Source organism: Terrapene carolina, unplaced genomic scaffold (genome assembly GCF_002925995.2).
Source record: "Terrapene carolina triunguis isolate 2854851 unplaced genomic scaffold, T_m_triunguis-2.0 Scaffold211, whole genome shotgun sequence".
Classification (NCBI taxonomy): Eukaryota; Metazoa; Chordata; order Testudines; family Emydidae; genus Terrapene; species Terrapene triunguis.
The window spans coordinates 22,889,793-22,908,578 of NW_020664562.1; the positions used below are offsets into that span (position 1 = coordinate 22,889,793).

General features: G+C 45.8%; 1 protein-coding gene across 2 annotated transcripts in view; it reads left to right on the plus strand.

Annotated features, from left to right (window-relative positions):
- The first annotated feature begins 14,198 nt into the window (after positions 1-14,198).
- Positions 14,199-18,786, plus strand: part of LOC113404956 (ecotropic viral integration site 5 protein homolog) — a 134,085-nt gene continuing 129,497 nt past the window's right edge. Inside the window, exon 1 of one of the 2 annotated variants that reach the window (XM_026655881.2) lies at positions 14,199-14,487. The gene's annotated coding sequence lies outside the window, so the exon portion shown is untranslated. The remainder of the gene's footprint in view (positions 14,488-18,786) is intronic. The other variant, XM_026655880.2, reaches the window with a different exon arrangement.

Consider the following 18,786-nt stretch of genomic DNA (forward strand, 5'->3'; position numbering starts at 1 on the left):
ATGGAGGCGTTCTCATGGGAAGGACCCTAGCACTTGGAATTGTGGGAAGATTCGGGCAGGATAACAGATACCTGACCAGTTAGCAGGTAACGCAGTATAAGCTTTGGTCCCACAAACCCAATGATGGCCTATTAAGGCTGGGAAGGGTCAGTTGCACCCATTTGTCACATAGGTGCCTGCAAAGGAGGAGTAATATCCTCCAAAGGGCACAGGGTAATTCTCCTTACGAGGCGTGGTGTTATTTGCATGGCATTGAAAGATTGTATTGTTTTCACTAAGGTTACTGTAGGGGGAACATGAGATTGATTTTTCTGTTTGATCCCAGGTCGAGAAAAAATTCATATCCCCATACTCGGCCTGCCACTCTTTAGTTTTGTTCGAATAATCCCATACACCATTGGCCACAATATGCTGAAGGCAACGGCTTTTTCCCAGATCCAGCCCTGTCCCATTACACACCCAACACCGATGACCTTTCCCCTCCACCACACTTATCCATTTAGATACATTTATTCCCACTGTTTCCCAAGTGTCATTGCTGTTCCATGTTTTGTTAAACGGACGAGGTCCTCCAGTGAAGTCTGGGGAATTGAGTGGGATTGCCAGGACAGGAACACCAGCTTGAGAGTGGGCTGGGATGTGGCTGCAGACCCAGCAATTAGAAATATTAAGGGTCTGAGCTATCCACACTTGCTGCTGGATAAAAGAATTGTCATTGTGGACTCCCCAGACCTTAAGACACCAGCAGCCGAGGAACAGGCGCCACCAGAGGCGCATGTTGGAGGCAAGGCCCTTCTGGTTCTGACAACCTCAACTGAGGGAACCGCAGTCACGGTTTTACGTCCACCAGGCAGCAGGTGCTAGGCTCGCTACTGCTTCTTCTTGGGCCTTGCTTTAGGTCGTCGTCTGCTTCTGGCAACCCTTACGAGAGCATAGATTGTAAGGCATTGCAGGCTGTTCCTCTACGTCTTCTTCTGGAGTAAAAATTGATTCTGCGTGGTTCTGAGGTGATGATTGGTTCGCTGGGGATGGTGCCTTCTTACACTGCGAAGCATGTATCCACGCTGCGATGCCAGATAGTTTAACAGCCATCTGGGTAGTAAACAGTACCTGATGAGGACCCTTCCACTGGGGCTCCAAGGTGTGTTTTCAATGATGGTGCTGTACGTAGACCCAATCACCTGGCTCGAGGTCGTGGCAAGCGTCAGAGGTGGGTTCCGTTGGCCAGGCAGCTCGAACCTGTGAATGGAAGTGACTTACGGCTTGCATTAATCCCTTGCAATATTGAAGGAGCATACTGTGAGTCAAGTTCAAGTCTGGGACTGGAGTCATGGTAGCCATAGCTCGCATAGGGCATCCCATAACAATTTCAAAGGGACTCAATTTATGCCTTTGGGATGGAGTGGATCGCATTTCCATAAGGGCCAGCGGTAAAGCCGCTGGCCACCTTAACCCTGTAGAGTCACAAATTTTAGCAAGCTTATTCTTAAGTACACCATTTCGTCTTTCAACTGCACCTGCGCTCTGTGGGTGGTAGGACAGTGCAACAGGTGTGTGATATGTAATACACAATCCAGGTGTTGAACTAGTTGTCCGGTAAAATGTGTACCCCGATCACTGGACAGAGTGGCAGGAATTCCCTTGGCAAGCATAATATGATTTAACAAACATTTGGCAACAGACAGTGAGTCAGCCTTGCGACAAGGAAAGGCTTCAATCCAACCAGAAAATAAACATACCATAACCAAAATAAATTCATATTGTTGACACTTAAGCATTTGTACAAAATCAAGTTGCCAATGCAAGAATGGTGCTTGGGGCAGGCCCCGGAACCCCTGAGACACTTTTACAGGTTTACCAATATTGTGGCTTTGGTAAGTGGTACAGGCGGCACAGTGGCAGGCTGCAAAAGAGCTGAAATGGGGGGCCCACCCATCCTGCCTTAGTTACAGCAGAGACCATCCCCTCCTTTCCGACATGCGAAACATCGTGTAGCAGGGTGGCCAGCGACGGGCAGAGTGAAAAGGGGGGCCACAAAGGCGCCAGTAGGTGAACGCCAAAGGGAATCAGGATGTAGAGAGCAACCCTGGGCAACCCAGGAGTCTTTTTCAGCTTCTGGGGCAGAGCCTTGGAGCAGGGTGAGGTTAGTGAGGGACGGCGGTGGTATAGAAACAGAAAGGGAACCTAGAAATGCATCTGGGGAAGGTTCTATGGCAGCAGCATGTTTAGCAGAGGTGTCAGCAAATGCGTTACCCTTAGCAACATCAGTATCCGCCATCGAGTGGCCAGGGCACTTAACAATAGCTAGGGCAGACGGAAGTAAAACTGCATACAGGAGAGCAGCGATGTAGGGGCCATTTTTGATAGGGGTACTGGTGGAGGTAAGGAAACCCCGAGCTTGCCAGAGGGTGCCAAAGTCATGTACAACCCCAAAAGCATAGCGGGAGTCAGTGTAAATGGTGGCGGAGCGTCCCTCCGCCAAAAAGCAGGCACGGGTGAGGGCAACTAATTCGGCAACTTGCGCTGAGATTATAGAAGGTAAAGGCGCAGCTTCTAGAGTTTCAGTGAGTGACACTACAGCGTATCCTGCAAGGAGACGACCTTGGTTGTCTCGAAAACAGGAACCATCAGTAAACAAAACAAGGTCAGAGTTAGGGAGAGGGACATCAGAAAGGTCAGAGCGCGGGATGGTAACAGCAGAGACAGTTGCAAGGTAGTCGTGGGGATCACCGTCATCAGACAAAGGAAGGAGAGTGGCAGGGTTTAACTGAGAACAACGCTTTATGGTGACATACGAAGCCGACAGCAGTAAAAGTTCATACCTGGTAAGGTGGGCAGAGGAGAGGTGGCCTGTGTTATGTTGTAGCAGGAGAGTTTCCACAGAGGGTACCATGAGGGTAAAAGGAGAGCGGAGGACAAGGGATTCGGACATTTCGAGTAGGCGCGCTGTGGCAGCCACAGCAAGCAGGCAGGGGGGTAAGCCTTGGGCAACAGGGTCCAAAGTGGCAGAGAAATAAGCCACTGGGCGGTTTTTGTCTCCGTGCATCTGAGTGAGGACTCCCAGTGCACACCCAGATTGTTCGTGGCAGAAAAGGGCAAAAGGCTTAGAATAGTCAGGCAGCCTTAAGGCGGGGGCAGAAGCCAAACCCTGTTTGAGGGAAACAAAGGCAGAGTCGGCCTCAGGGGGCCACGGCATGGGGTCAGGCACAGAGACTCGAGTGAGTTCCTGGAGAGGTTTTGCAAGGGAGGCATATTGGGGAATCCACTGCCTGCAAAATCCAGCCACGCCCAAAAACTTTCGGACCTGGCATGGGGAGCGGGGTCGGGGAAAACTGAGGATAGCTTGGACGCAGGCGGGAGAAAGTGTATGGGAACCCTGGGAGAGGAGAAAGCCAAGGTATGTGACAGAGGCTTGACAGAGCTGTAGCTTAGAGCAAGAAGCCTTGTGACCCTTCTTTGCTAGGGCAGTAAGGAACACTAAAGAATCAGTTTCTGAGGCAGACAACGAAGGGGAACAGAGGAGTAGATTATCTACATATTGGACTAGTGTGGACCTGGACGGAAAAACAAGGTCAGCAAGGTCTCCGGCTAATGCTTGGGAAAAGTAAGATGGGCTTTCAGTATACCCCTGAGGGAGCGTAGTCCATGTGTACTGCTGCCCCTTGTAAGAAAAGACAAAAAGATACTGGGAGTCAGGGTGAACCGGGACAGAAAAGAAAGCAGAGCACAAATCAACGACAGTAAAATGAGGTGCACCTGGTGGGATAGAAGCCAGAATCGTTGCTGGGTTAGGGACAACAGGAAAGGCGGGTATAACAATGCGGTTAATGGCTCGAAGATCCTGAACAAATAGCCACGATTTACCATCAGCTTTTCGGACTGGGAGGATAGGGATGTTACAGGGGCTGGAGCAGGGGATAATAATGCCTTGTTCCTGCAGGGCGGTCATGACCGGAGCAATGCCAGCCGCAGCTTCGGGGTTTAAAGGGTATTGAGACAGGTGAGGCAGGGGTTTAGAGGAGTCAACAGTAATGCAGACGGGGTCAGTATTTAAGCGGCCCACTTCAGATGGGTGGGTTGGCCACAGAGAGGATGGGACCTGCGAAATTAGGTGTTCAAGGGACGGGATCAATGGGTAATAGGGAACTGGAGTGGAAAGGGGAGTTTCAGACAGCAGGGAGGCCACAGAATCACTCAGAAAGGACTGGGGGATTTGTAAGTAGACACCATCCGGGGAACAATAGATGGTACAGCCAAGTTTACATAACAGATCCCGACCCAAAAGGTTTACCGGAGTGGAATCAGAGAGAAGGAATGCATGATCCGCGGAAAGGGGACCAACTTGGACCGGTAGAGGTTTGGAAAGGGGATAAGGGGTTGGGACTCCCGTAATACTCACAGCGGACATGGTTTTTCCGGAGCGGGGAACCGCAGGCAGATCGGTAGTACGAACTGCAGAGAGCGAAGCTCCCGTATCAACAAGGAAAGGGAGAGAAAGATCATTAATAGTCAAAACACACTCACCAGTGGGAGTGAGAAGTAGCAAAGGAGCTAAAATTTCCTGAGGTCCCCTGGTGTCCCGTCATTGTTGTGGGACAAAGTAAGGCTGGGGATTGTCGGGCTGTGCCGACAGGAGGTCTAACTGGTTATTTACAGAGCTATCAGGCCGGTTCGGACACTCGTTCTTCCAATGTCCGGGCTGCTTACAGTAATTACAAACATGCCCCAAACCCAAAAATCCAGTTCCACGACCCCTCCTGCAACCACGTCCCCGTCCCTGGAACCTTCCCCGTCCCTGGTACTGTTTGCCCTGCCCTGAATAATGTTGTATTTGCAGGGCCATTAATTTTTGAGAGGACTGTTCCTCCTTTCCTTTCAGAGTGCGTTGGCAGTGCTCTGCCACTGTTTGCAATTTGTCCATGGTTTCGGTCTCCCACCCAACACTTATTCGCTTTAGCATACTGCCAATAGCAGGTAGGAGGCCATTAACAAATGCATGAGCCAGGGCGCCCTGTCCATTTTCATCTGGTTGGTGTATACCAGAATGTTACAGAAAAACATCAGTCAGCCGGGTGCGATAGTCGCCCGGGTTTTCTCCCTGTTGCTGTTTACAGCAGTGTATGGCTGTCCAGCTGGTTTTAGGAGTCCATACTCAAGGGATGGCTTCAAGTAGATTTTTAGCTCAGTCCTTACACTTTTTCCGGTATTCAGCGTCAGGACCGGTGTCTGGCAAATTAGAATGGCGCTCACTGACGGGCCAATTTGCTGCTGTGAGCCATTTTTCATGTTCGCTAGGGGTTACAAGTAGCTTACACAGCTGCAGGAGGTCTGCCTCAGAGGGTTCATAGGTGTCACATACTAACAAAAATTCCTCTCAGAATTTGGTAGGATTTTCCAGGGGCTTTGGAAAGCCTTTTACAATTGAAAGGAGCTCTGTGCGAGTCCAGGGTTTATAGCTCCAAGTGGGACCCCCTTCTTGGCCCCCAGTATGCAGGATTCAGAGGGGAGCCTGGACAGTTTTAGAGCTAGAGTGCAAGCAACGGGCCCAATCCTTATTCAGGCTATCTTTGCATGTATAAGAAAAAGCAGAGGAGTGAGGCAGACTGGAGGGTTTCGGGGGAACAAGGGATTTTTCTTTACAGGCCTGAGCGATACCGGAGGAATGGGCCTGGGTGGCATTGGACGGTCCGGACTGGTCTGAACTGGTGACCTCTGAGAATTGTTCCTGAACTGAGGAGGCTGGTGATCGTCTATTGATCCGACGCAAGGCTGCCAAGCCAATTAATGCGTCTTCCTTATCGTTGTCCCCAGAATTTAACAAGGGGTTTTCTTCATCCTTTTTCACAATGAGATGGGAGTATGAAGGGGGTTGGGATCGATCTGATTCTGCTCGGAGAACGGGGTAAAGGGGAGCGCTCCGTCTGGTGGTGGGAAAGGAGGCTTCCAATAAAGCTTTTAACTTATCATTTGAATCTTTGAGAGAGGCGAGTTTCGATTCTGTCCACCTACGATTTGCCTCTTCCCACCACTGCATGAAACAATGAACCTCTCCTCTGGCCAATTTAGTTTTAGGTTGGCCGATTTTGTCTTTTAAGACGTCCACTCAGTCTTTGTCCCAAGATCCTAACAGTGGCCACTGAGTTTTGGGATCTCCCTGAGTTAACCTAGACCATTTTTCCAGAAATTTACAGGAGTCCGGATCCTTCCTAAAATACACAAAATGAGCTGGCGTTCCTTTAGGGAACTGTCCCGACTTAGACGTCTGGTTACCCATACAGGAGGAGTTTACACACACCAATCACACAAGAAGGAAATTTGGGTTCGTCAGAGCGATGCCCGGTGCAACACACAAAAGGAGCCCACAGGCTACTGCCTCAATCGCCCTTGCTTTCACACCAGGAGTTTTACCCAAGGTGCGGTGCGGCTGCGATTGTGCAGATTTCACTCACTCAGACCGTAGGGACAGGAACCCCTTGGTCGGCTGATCCCCGGACGGAGACAGCACCCAGACTCAAACATTCCACAGGAGGACGGATAGACACAGAGACAGGATAGTCCTCAGTCCGGACAAAACACAGAAATAATTACCTGACCAGATTCCTGATGTCAGATCCCGGGATCCCTAACAGAACAGAGTGGGAACCAACAGGTTCGATGGCGTAGACTTCACTGTGGTTGTGCGCCCTTCCGTTCCGGAGGAGGACCGCTTGGGCCAAATGCCCAGGTGCCGGCTGCCACGGTCGTCCTACAAAAACGGTCAGGAATCACACGGCCCCAGTGAAGACAGTTGCCATCTCGGTGGAACCTCCAAATTGTTGAAGTGAGATTCAGGACTCACAATTTGTTAGACCACTCTGTTTATTAGCACAGCGCTCTGCCAATACACTCAGATAATGTGAGCACCATGCAAGACCCACACTACCTTATTTTATACAGATAAAAAGGGTGCGAACTTAACAAGAGGACAAAGAAAGCAGAACTGACAAGTTTACCTGAGGCTAGACATACATATTCAATTTCCTTACTAACTTTTACAGATCTCCGGTTAATGTTCCACCATTAGCATAAGTGGACTCATTGTTTATGCCTTAATGTTTCTTTTCCTGACACCTGTATTTCAACATTCCTTATTTCTGCTTAAAGGTACATACAGCATTTCTTTAATCCATTCTATTTTTACAATATAATTCATTCTATTTTCACAGCAGTTTCACCTATAATGTGGTAAGATTTTTTGGCTCCCGAGGACAGCATTATATTGAGGTAGAGGTGTAACTGAAATCATGAAATTTGTGACTTTTTAAATCCTATGACTGTGAATTTGGTAGGGCCCTAATTATTTGTATAATCAGGAATTTGTAAAATACAGCTCTTTCTGTGGCCTAAGTCTGGCTGGGCAACAAGAAAGTCAAGGTTGATGCAACCACTGTACAATTGAGAGTAAGGAATTTTAGTTTTTGTAATCACTGAGGGTGTATCTGAACCTCTGTCATGAATGGATAACATAGTCTCAGAATGTCTGGTTTTACTGAGTATGTCTCCCTGGGGGCAGATTTAAGGTGACTGGGGTGCCTGGGCATGTCCATGTTTGGGTTTCTTTTAAGTTTAATTTTTACTCTGCCCTTTTTTTTTTTTTTTTTTTTTTTTTGAAAATTCAACATTTTTGTATTTTTTTTTAAACTTTAGATTACTGATATTCTCCACTTTAACTGATTTTTTTTGGCCTGGGAATTTCCTTAGGTTTTTAATATAAACAATGTTTCTCACATGCACTAGAAGATAAGGGAGTGAGGGGAGGAGGGATAGCTCAGTGTTTGAGCATTGGCCCGCTAAACCCAGCGTTGTGAGCTCAATCCTTGAGGGGGCGATTTGGGGCAAAATCAGTACTTGGTCCTGCTAGTGAAGGCAGGGGGCTGGACTCGATGACCTTTCAAGGTCCCTTCCAGTTCTAGGAGATAGGATATCTCCATTAATTATAACCAGCTACTACATGAAGCTCTTAATCTTTACGGAACACTGGGACAAGATGAGCTGGAACCCTGCATAGAACTGTGTGTCAGTGGGAGGAAGAGGGTGAGGAAACCTGTGGAGCTTAAGAGCTCTTCATAGTTCCTGGCTCCTACTGGTTCCCAAAGCTCCATACCTAGATTCCTCCTTCCATTACAGTTTTACTGTACAGTGGACCTTCTAAAGTCTATAGGACATGTTGCATATCTTAATATGTCTGCAGAAACCACAGATCCAATGCAGATGTTATAAAGTCAGCAAGGAGACAAAGCTGGGTCTGGGAGTAGGAGTCATGTTATGGGACTTGGGGAAGCAGATGAAGCTGGGAAGTAGGAGGATGAAGCTGGTGGGGGTTCCAGAATGACTGCAGTATCCACCCTGGCCCGAGGAAGGTTGCAAAACTTCTGAGGTCTGGAGGTGCTCTGAGCTTAGAGGAAAGGGGACCCCTCTTAATTTAGTAGCTCTGTTGGGATACAGGAGTTGCTGAAGCCAAGTGAGTTGCAGTCCAGCTGTCTGTGCTGATGCACTGCAGCTGGTGGCTGCAGCTTCTCCACTATTTACTTGTGCACATGACAGAGCATTTTAAATCCTCACCTACCCTGTTTTATATAAAAAGAAAACATGTAACAGTAATTTCGCAGTAGTGTTCACAGAAGACAGAAGGTGAAATCCTGACCCTAACAAAGTCAATGGGAGTTTTGCTATCAGCTTCAAAAGGGCCGGGATTTTGGTGGTTTGATGAAAATTCTGCCACTGCCTACATCCCCTTATACAGGAGCCTGAAGTTCATACAACCACATGTTCCCGGAAGGGAAGGGATTGAAGATTCTCGCATTGGACAAGTACATTAGCATATGCCCTAGAGGCCTTTGAGAGGATCCTACCTGAGGCAATGCTTCTGCATGGGACAGGTCGGGGTGTGACCATAAGATCCCTGTAGTGGCTAATCCTCTGGGCGCTCCCTCATCAAAATACAAAAGTGTGTCCTCTGTAAACAGACTATGCTCACAGTGGAATCAGTCCACAGGTAAAAAGATTAGCAGTTTTAGATTGCATTCCAGTAAATAAGGTTGACTTCTATACTAGTCAATGACTTCAGTGAGACTTTCACCTGTGTACCTCAGACCAGAATGGGGCCCTTAATTTGGGAGTTTCAATCTAGTCTCTAGTGTCAGTTTCAGGGCTGCCCAGAGGATTCAGGGGGCCTGGGGCAAAGCAATTTCAGGGGCCCCTTTCATAAAAAAAAGTTGCAATACTATAGAATACTATATTCTCGTGGGGGCCCCTATGGGGCCCGGGGTAAATTGCCCCACTTGCCCCCCCGGGCAGCCCTGGTCAGTTTTATCAATAACACTCAATTTAGTACAGTTCGGCATGACTATCTCTCTCATATATATGCAGACATCAGATCTCGATGTTCAGCTTCAGTAAGCAGTGGATGACCTGTGTATCAAGGGAGGCTAGGCATTGTAGACTGCCCTCCAGATGTTGGGTTGAGCACTAGTTCCACCACATGAGTTATTGACTGTGACGTTGCTCCAGACTCCTGAATTTATTTGGTGCATTAGCCTCTTTTCCAGCAATGCTTCCACTCTGCAAGGACATAAATTTCAGCTCCCTGGCAGTGCTGATCATCCGTGCATGGGAAAGGGCCAGTAGCCCTCTTGTCCAAGAGTACATGAACTGCCATAGCAAGGGGGTGTTGAGAGATCAGCCATAGCATTAAATCCTGGACCATTGCAGGAGGATTCCTTCCCTGAATACGAGTACGTAGACCTTTGAGCTGGCCCAAGGTGTCGTTCCCTGTCTGAGACTCGGGTATCAGCCAACTGGAGATGTAGTAGGTTGGTTTCATCTGTTGCAGTTCTCCAAAAAGACTTAACAGTAATGGGATCTTGTCGAAGGTCTGATTGAACTATGTGCACTAGGACATACAGACTGGAAGTTCAAACAGCCAGCAATACTATGAGTGGCCTAATTCAGCTCTGTGTCGACAAGCTGAGCGTGGCAGCTGCAACCCTGGACCACAGAGCAGCATTCAGCTGGAGCAAACACCAGGGCCAGTACAGATGTACAAAGGACTGAAGGGTTTGCTCCCCAGGAAATTCCCAATAATTTTCATATCAAGGCGTTATGGGAAGGGATCTTCATTTTCCTATTCTGTGTGAGGCTGGTATGTCAGGCTATGGCTGAGTTTTACTCCCATGTGTGACAATGAGATTAATGGATTATTGAGGTAGTTGAACCTCAGCAGCCTCACATTCAGAGTAAGCTGGAAGGGAAGTACAGAAGTTTGTTTAGCTGAAAAAAAGATTCTTCTGAGCTTGACAGGCCATAAATGTAAACTTGTTTTTTTTTATTGAGACCTTAGGCAAAAATGGATTTAAAATGCTGTCCCCTCCCACTTTGACCCACCCCCTTAGGTTTACTCTACTACAATTGACAAGCATAGTACATATTTTAGGTTTTTAATTATCCATGTATCCTTAAATTACTGCACCAGGATATAACATGCAATGAAAAAGGGAGATAATGCAGTTCCAGCCTTAATCAAGACCCTGATCCTTTAAACAATTATTCACATGCTTAACTTCATGCATGCAAGTACTACATGTAAAGTTAAGCACCCAAGTAATTGCAGGATTGGGAGCTTCTGTTGTAAGGGACTCTCTCTTATGAGCTCTAAGACTCCTAGAACAATGAAGCCCAGATCTGGCTGGGGTTATAAATGACAAAAACAACATAAACACCAATTCTGCAAGCTGCTGTACATGGATACGGAGATCTGTCCATGGTGAGCTGTTTAAAGGATCAGACCCTTAAAATGTCTTGGCATTTAATGGTTTCTATTATAATTTTAATGTCATTTTAGACTTTTTAAAGTATTGTTTACATAAAAATAACTTTAATGAGTGCTTAATTTCCACCTGATCTATCAGAATGGCTCCTGAGCTAATAGACATAAATTGGAACTGTACCTGTGTATCTAAAAATACATTTAGGCACATTACTATACAACAGTCTTCAAAACAGGATTTGTATCTACTTCTCCAGGCATGAAGAACTGTCAGTTAATCCAAATGTGTTTCTTAAACTACTGGACAGGTCATAGGAGTTCTTTGGTGACGGTAAATTAACAATACAAATAACTGCAAGTAGAAGTCCTCTCCCCCATTTATTTCTAAAATGCTGTATAGATTACATTATATTTTTCAGCCTTTGCTGATAGAGATACTTTTTGTTATGAAGAACAGTGGGAAAAATAACCATTAATCCTAAAATAAATGATTCAAAAATAGTTTACACACAAGAGTTCTGCGAGTTTTAACTATCTGGTAAGTTTGAAGAGTCTGTGTTGTACACTTATTGCAGTCATTAGGGGCACATAAAAGGTCTAACACTGAGTGCTAAATTTCTTTAAGGACCAATTCTTAATTCCTAAACTAATTAAACAGCTTCATTTGTAAATTCTGAGAAAATTCATCTTGCACTCAAAGAGTAATTGCTGTAATTTTTGGGAGGGTAGGCTTTATTTTTCCACTCAGAGAGGCTGAATCCCTGCTTTAAGGGCAAAACTCAACTCATCCTTTACTATGGAGTTATTACTGCATATTTAATGATAATTGAATATATATATATATATATTTTTTTCCAAACACACACTTTCATTAAAAACAAACTTCCCAAGCCAATCTGTAAACACCAATCACAATACACAAAACAAATAAAAACAAAATAATCTAAGTCTGAAGTTATCTTGGTGTTTGCTGTAACAATTACTCAATTAATGAAAGGAAAAATAAAGAAATAAGTGACTCTCAAAATCACAATATTTTCTTAAATCAAGTAGGCAGCATTATGCCTCTATGTTTTGCTAATTCCAGAAATAGTTTAACCATGTCTGGGTTAGAACTTTAGAGGGTTCAAAATTCCACCCTATTTTCCTTTTCCCAGGAAGAAACCATTCATAGCAAAGTACTTGTTTCTTTTCTTATAGTATGCCTGTCTAAATAAATGCTTGTTATCCAATAAGAATTCTCACAAGGGTCTTACATTTTAATATAAATATCTATAGTTAAAAATATCCCAACCAACATTACACAAGACATAAATAATTTAACTTCCCCTCTTCTCTTCAGATAGAGCCTTTTTGCATCTACAGTGTCTTAATATTACCTACATCCCCATTATGAATAGAACAGAAGGGAGTTGCATGGGTAGATCTAGGTGGAGTCACTTGCCACACCCCCCCTGAGTCAGCTATAAATTCAGGCCAAATCCCTTTGCTCAGTTTCTCTCCATCAAAAATGTTTGCTGCCAAGATGACTACTATCCCTAGGGGTCATGGTTTCAAGCAGGTAAAAACAAAGATGTTTCATTTTGTAATAAAAAAATGCTTCCTGAAGGTAATGCCTTATAATTAGAAAGGGTTTATATTTGAATTTTTCTCTTTGCAGCTTACCACCATCAAACCTTCAGTTTCTGTGTTTGAAGAAAAACGCTTTTAAAATCCATTTTATGTTGTGTGGAACAAAGAAGTGCACAAATCCTTCATGGAAATGCCTTGCCCATATTTGGAGGGAAACCTGTTTGAGTAATGTAATTATTGCTTACACTGTAAACCCTTTGGAACAGGAACTATCTCTTTGGTGTGTTTCTAGAGGGCTTGGCACTATAGGGCCCTGGTCCATTTCTGGGGATCCTTAGTGCAATAAATTACTCTTTTATTCTTATTCAATACCTCTACTTCTGTCTTTGCTGTAATCACAGCTGTGATATTCTTTGTGGCATAGAAAGTCATAGCAGCAACCTAGGGTATGATCTTACAGTGGGGACTATCTTTTTTTTTTTTTTTTTTAAAGCAATTCCTTTGCCTTTTTAAGGGTCTGGCTTTGATTAATGTATGCACTCCTTTTGTAGTTAAAACTAAACTGCATATTTCCTTTAGCTGCTGTTCTTCAAACTATTCTGTCCGACTCTGTAACATACTTATACAGACCAACTAGGGTCATCCTTAATGCTTACGGTGCTTCATGTGGTGCTTCGTATTAGAAGTTGCTACAAATACAGAAAGCTTTCATTTTATTTCCTAGCCTAGCACAATTTGAAGGGACTCCTTCACTAGTAGAATTGGGGCAGAGACTGTCCCTTGGTTTTTTGTACACTGCTTAAAACCAAGGGCCTCTGAGCTCGTTATGCTAAATACAAATAGGCTCCAATGTTGAATGAGGCCTTTGGGTACTATCATAAAATAAAGGCATTGTTATATATAGCATTAAATATACTAGGCAAATGAGCCTACATGCTAAGTGTGACAAACAGGATAATACTGCCTTTTATATAAGGAGAAATGTGGCAGCTACCTTTTGCAATTGCTGTGCTTTCTGGCATGATTCCAGTGGAAGTTTTAGAAATCGTAAAGGCATCAACTACTATTTGAGGTCCACCTTGGGGGTAGGGAACAGCCTTTTTGGGAGTACAGTGATGGCAATAACCACTCAAATGCTGTTAGTGGATGGGTGGCTGGTGGATTCAAACAAGGGCTGCTCCTAGACTGTGTCTAAACCAAATGATAGCTGGTTTCATTAAGCTTAGAATAGCCACTACTTAACAAAATCAGAGAACTGGCATTGAAATCAGGGCAAATCAGTGAATACTCAACATGAACCACACTCTTGTGCAATTCTCCTCCCTTTTGGCCACTGAGTTGGAGCCAGTGCCTCTCTTCCAACCTCTGCCATCCAACAGGATGGTCATGGGTGGGAGATGGGCCTGGGGCAGTGGCTGCTGCCCTGAAAGGACTCCACAAAGGGAGCCATGCAGACAGTGCCATCAAGCACTGGAATGGGTTACCTAGGGAGGTGGTGGAATCTCCTTCCTTAAGAGGTTTTTAAGGCCCAGCTTGACAAAGCCCTGGCTGGGATGATTTAGTTGGGGATTGGTCCTGCTTTGAGCAGGGGGTTGGCCTAGATGACCACCTCAGGTCTCTTCCAACCCTGATATTCTATGATTCTATAAGTCTCAGCCCCCCCTTGTCCTCCTGGTCCTCCCCAGGGCTCAATCTTCCTGACCTTAGGGGGCGCCTGGCCCTTTTCCATTTCACGGGAGGGCCAGCCGACCTCTCCTGCAGGGGGTGCTGACCCCAGCCCCTGGCGTGGGGCTCGGCTCCCTCCACCGGCCGCCCCCTGCTCTGTAGCGGGGGACGCGGAGCCCCGCGGGGGCGCTCTGCTGCGCAGGGAGGGAAGTGTCCTCGCGGCCGCCGGTGGCTCGCTGACGGCGGCCTGGGCGGAGAGTGTGCGCCTGCGCGCCGGGCTCTCGGAGGGACGTGGCCCGGTTGCCTGGGGCCGGAGGAGCGCGGCGAGCTCGGGGGCAAGGCAGCGGGACAGGCCGGGCGAGGAGCTCCGAGGCGGCGGCGGCTGCGGGCCGGGCTGCACTGGAAGCCGATGTTCGCACTCCGGCCCCCCGGCCAACGCTTCCAAGGTGAGGGGCGGGCGAGACCCCAGCCCCGCTCAGCCGGTATAGCCGGGGTGGGGACGTACCCAGCCGCCGGGCCTAAGCGCTCTCCGCAGGCTCCGGGGACCCCGAGGGGAGAGCCCGGGGGCGCCGGGCCGGGGAGGAGTGACAGGGACACGCGCTCCCTTCCGGCTTCCAGCCGTGAGCCGCCCCCTCTCGCTTCTCCTTGCCTGCCTCTCCCGGGGGCCGGGCCGGGCCGGATCGTCCCCTCGCCTCGGCCAGGGCTGGGGTTCCCGGCTGCTCGCTCTGCGGAGCCAGGAGATCCGCCTCCCTGCGAGTGCCGGAGGAGCAGCGTTGTTCGCCCTGCCGTCTCCGGAACGTGGGCGGCGGTGGCTATTGCGGCGAGTTGGGGTTTGCCCCGTGTGGGGCTGGGAGCGACTGTCTCGGTTTCAGGCCGTGAACCCGCTGCGAGGCAGCCCCCGAGTGACCCGCCGGAGCTCCCCTGGGCTGGGGAGAGGAGGTGGCGGTGAGGCTGTTTCCCTACTGGCATTGCTTTGGGTTCTCCTACAAAATCTATCGAGTACTTGAGTCCTTCTTCCTGACGGCGAGAAATATCAGCCCTGCTCTGACCCTGTGTAAACGCGCTGTCCCAGCCCCACTGAAGAGCCCGAGGGGTAGGATGCTCTAGGATAGCACCAGGACTTCATCACAATGACGCCTCCTTCAGTCATGCACGGAGGAGATTCCACTGCGGCATAATCACAACATATATTCTGCTGTTACATGTTCATCTTGTTTTAGGGTGTGTGAATTAACTGCTGGCATGGTTTCAGTTTGTTTTGATTTAGTGGTCTTTAAAGGTGGTGGACTGTGGTGATTTAAGTAGAGATTGAAGTGGCTAGCTTATAGCATCACAATAAAATAGCACCCACACGAAAATGTCAACCTTCTTTAGAGGTGACCTAAAAAGAGCTTTCACCTTTTGTCCAAAAGAGATCTTTATGGACTTATCTGGAGAGAGTAATTTATCTCGATAAAATGGAGTTGACATATTTAACCAAAAAGGTTTGGGAGTCTCACTCTTCCACAGCTTTACTTTGATTCTTGAAATATTTCATTCATTATAAATTCTTGTCTTCAAACATGGTCTGTACTGTTCTGGTTATGTAATATGGATAAAAACTGAAAATTTAGAAGTCTCTTAATGGTGGTTGGTCAGCGTAGAGTCCTTAACAATTTTTTCCCTTGTATTTCAACTTGTATTTCCATCATATTTGTTGAGTTGCATGTAATTCCTGCTTTTCTTCTTTATTATGAAACAGAGGGAGCTGCTTCATAGTCAAATTTGAAACTGATTTGCCATTATCTCAATTTCCAATCCTCCAACTACCCAAGAAGAGAGAAATCTTATCAAAATTTATATACTTCAAGAAATCATTGGATAGTTTTTCCCCAAAAGAAGCTTGGTTAAACACTTGAAGTCTTGTTCTGAAAACTTACATGATCACTCTTCCAAAATATCAGGTGTTTTGACTCATATCTCCAAAATGGCTCAGGGTATGTGAGTGGAGGGCTAGTGGAGAAGATAAAATCCATAATAGAAATAAATACCTTTTGTGATGCTCTCTATTATATGTGGGAAGGGGTTCATAGACCTCAGTAAAACAGGGTTATTAAACTGAGCCAATGGAATGTTGAGAGGGTGTGAGAAGGAAAGATAGAGGAAAATGTTTGGCCTGTTGAGTTTATCCAAGGAATCATCATTCAAGAATGAACTAGAAAAATGTAAGGACTATATACTGCTTAAGGCCACTTTGAAAGTTGACTATTTTTCTTTGTGACATATCTGGTGATGGGGGGGTGCAGGTAGGGAGGAGAAGATTTGGGCTAGAATAAAGACAGTCTGGGATTTCATTCACTAATCTATTGGGGTGTGCTGGAGAAATGCTCTGTCAAGGAATGTCTCTTAAAGTGCCATATTTTATTTTCCCTTTCTCCTTTCTGCTCTCTGCGGTTGTGCTTTTACAGATTGGTTTTTCACGTATACAGATCAAGACTACGGCCTCAAGTATGGGTTGTTAGGGGAAATGTAGACAGGGAGGAATCTGGAAGGAGGTATGATGGAGCCAGTGGAGTTGGAGGGACATGAACAGGGGACTAGGTAGCATGAGACTCTGCTGCCTGGTGTTGGAAATCTTAATGTGTTTGAGCAGGAAGCAGACAGTGATGGGGAAAAATTGAAAGGTTGAAATGGGGGAAGTGTAGAGAGGAGGAGGGAAGATGCAAGGGAAAAGATGCCTGTGGTCCAGAGGAATAGAGAAGAGACAAAAATAGTGACTGACTTTGTGTTAAGTGGTAAATGTATCAGTTGCTTACAGTCATCATCCAATTAACAATGGTTGTAAATAGACTGGTAGCAAAATGAAACTGGGAGGAAACCCTCCTACAAGGGGATTTTTCCCTGAAAAGCCTCCCTCACCAGGAAGTGAGATTCTGTCCTGCTAGTGCAGAGATATAAAGTCAGGATTTAAAGAAGTTCAAAACAATCTTATTTAAATCAATTTTTAACTCAATTTTTATTACGTTGCTTGTTCTCTACTTCCTTCCCATTTTATAGTCTTCAATTGTAAAATGGGTGTTCTGTACTTGTTTCTTTAGTTTACTAATTGATAATAGACCTTCAGATTTTATGTAGAGATTTTTTTTTCCTTAGAAGTTTCACATTTAAAATGTGTGTTTTTTTTAATGCTCTTGCATCCAGCACTCTGGGCACATGTACACTTAAGAATAACAAATCTTAAATTAATAAATTATAACCCCTCCTTACTGAAATAGCCTATAATAAATATCTCTCTTGATTCCACTCTAATTCACCTACTTCTTGAAGGCCTGGTAAAACAATATCTGTTATGTACAACATATACGAAATGAATAGCATGGTCTCAACTTTTCCTGAAGTAAATAGCAATGAAAAATATAATTGTTAGGCTATTGTTCAAGAACCAAGAACATGTAGCACACTGGCTTATAAATGGCACACTAATGCATTTCTTACCTATTTATAGGTTTACTGGTTGTAAATTGTGGTTTAGTTGACGTTGGGAAAACTAGTATGGTTTCATCATAGGCTCTTGTGGATGTTGGCTACAGCACAAAATAATGCTAATCTTGCTGCCTTTTTGGAAGAACGCTAAATGGAATAAAAGGGGTAATGGAAGTTGGGACTAAAGTGTATTGTCACAATGTATAGGGATTCTTGAGTGAATCATAGAATCACAGAACTGGAAGGGACCTCGAGAGGTCATCTAGTCTAGTTCCCTGCACTCATGGCAGGACTAATTACTATCTAGACCATCCCTGACAGGTGTTTGTCCAACCTGCTCTTAAAAATCCCCAAAGATGGAGATTCCACCACCTCTCTAGGCAATTTATTTCAGTGCTTAACCACTCTGACAGTTAGGAAGTTTTTCCTAATGTCCAACCTAAACCGCTCTTGCTGCAATTTTAAGACCATTGCTTCTTGTCCTATCCTTGGAGGTTAAGAAGAACAATTTTTCTCCCTCCTCCTTGTAACAACCTTTTATGTACTTGAAAACTGTTACCATGTCCCCTCTGTCTTCTCTTCTCTTCTCCAGTCTAAACAAACCCATTTTTTAATCTTTCCTCATAGGTCATGTTTTCTAGACCTTTAATAATTTTTGTTGCTCTTCTCTGGAGTTTCTCCAATTTGTCTGCATCTTTCCTGAAATGTGGCGCCCAGAACGACACAATACTCCAGTTGAGGCCTAATAAGCGCAGAGTAGAGCGGAAGAATTACTTCTCGTGTCTTGCTTACAATACCCCTGCTAATACATCCCAGAATGATGTTTGCTTTTTTTGCAACTGTGTTGACTCATATTTAGCTTGTGATCCACTATGACCCCAGATCTCTTTCCACAGTACTACTTCCTAGGCAGTCATTTCCCATTTTGTACGTGTGCAACTGATTGTTCCTTCCTAAGTGGAGTACTTTGCATTTGTCCTCTTTGAATTTCATTCTATTTACTTCAGACCATTTCTCCAGTTTGTCCAGATCATTTTCCAATTTTAATCCTATTCTCCAAAGCACTTGCATCCCCTCCCAGCTTGGTATCATCCACAGACTTTATAACTGTACTCTTTATGCCAGTGCTTCTCAAAGCTGGTCTGCCGCTTGTGCAGAGAAAGGCCCTGGCGGTCCGGACCGTTTGTTTACCTGCCATGTCTGCAGGTTCGGCCGATCGTGGCTCCCACTGGCCATGGTTTGCCGCTCCAGGCCAATGGGGGCTGCGGGAAGTGGCGCGGGCC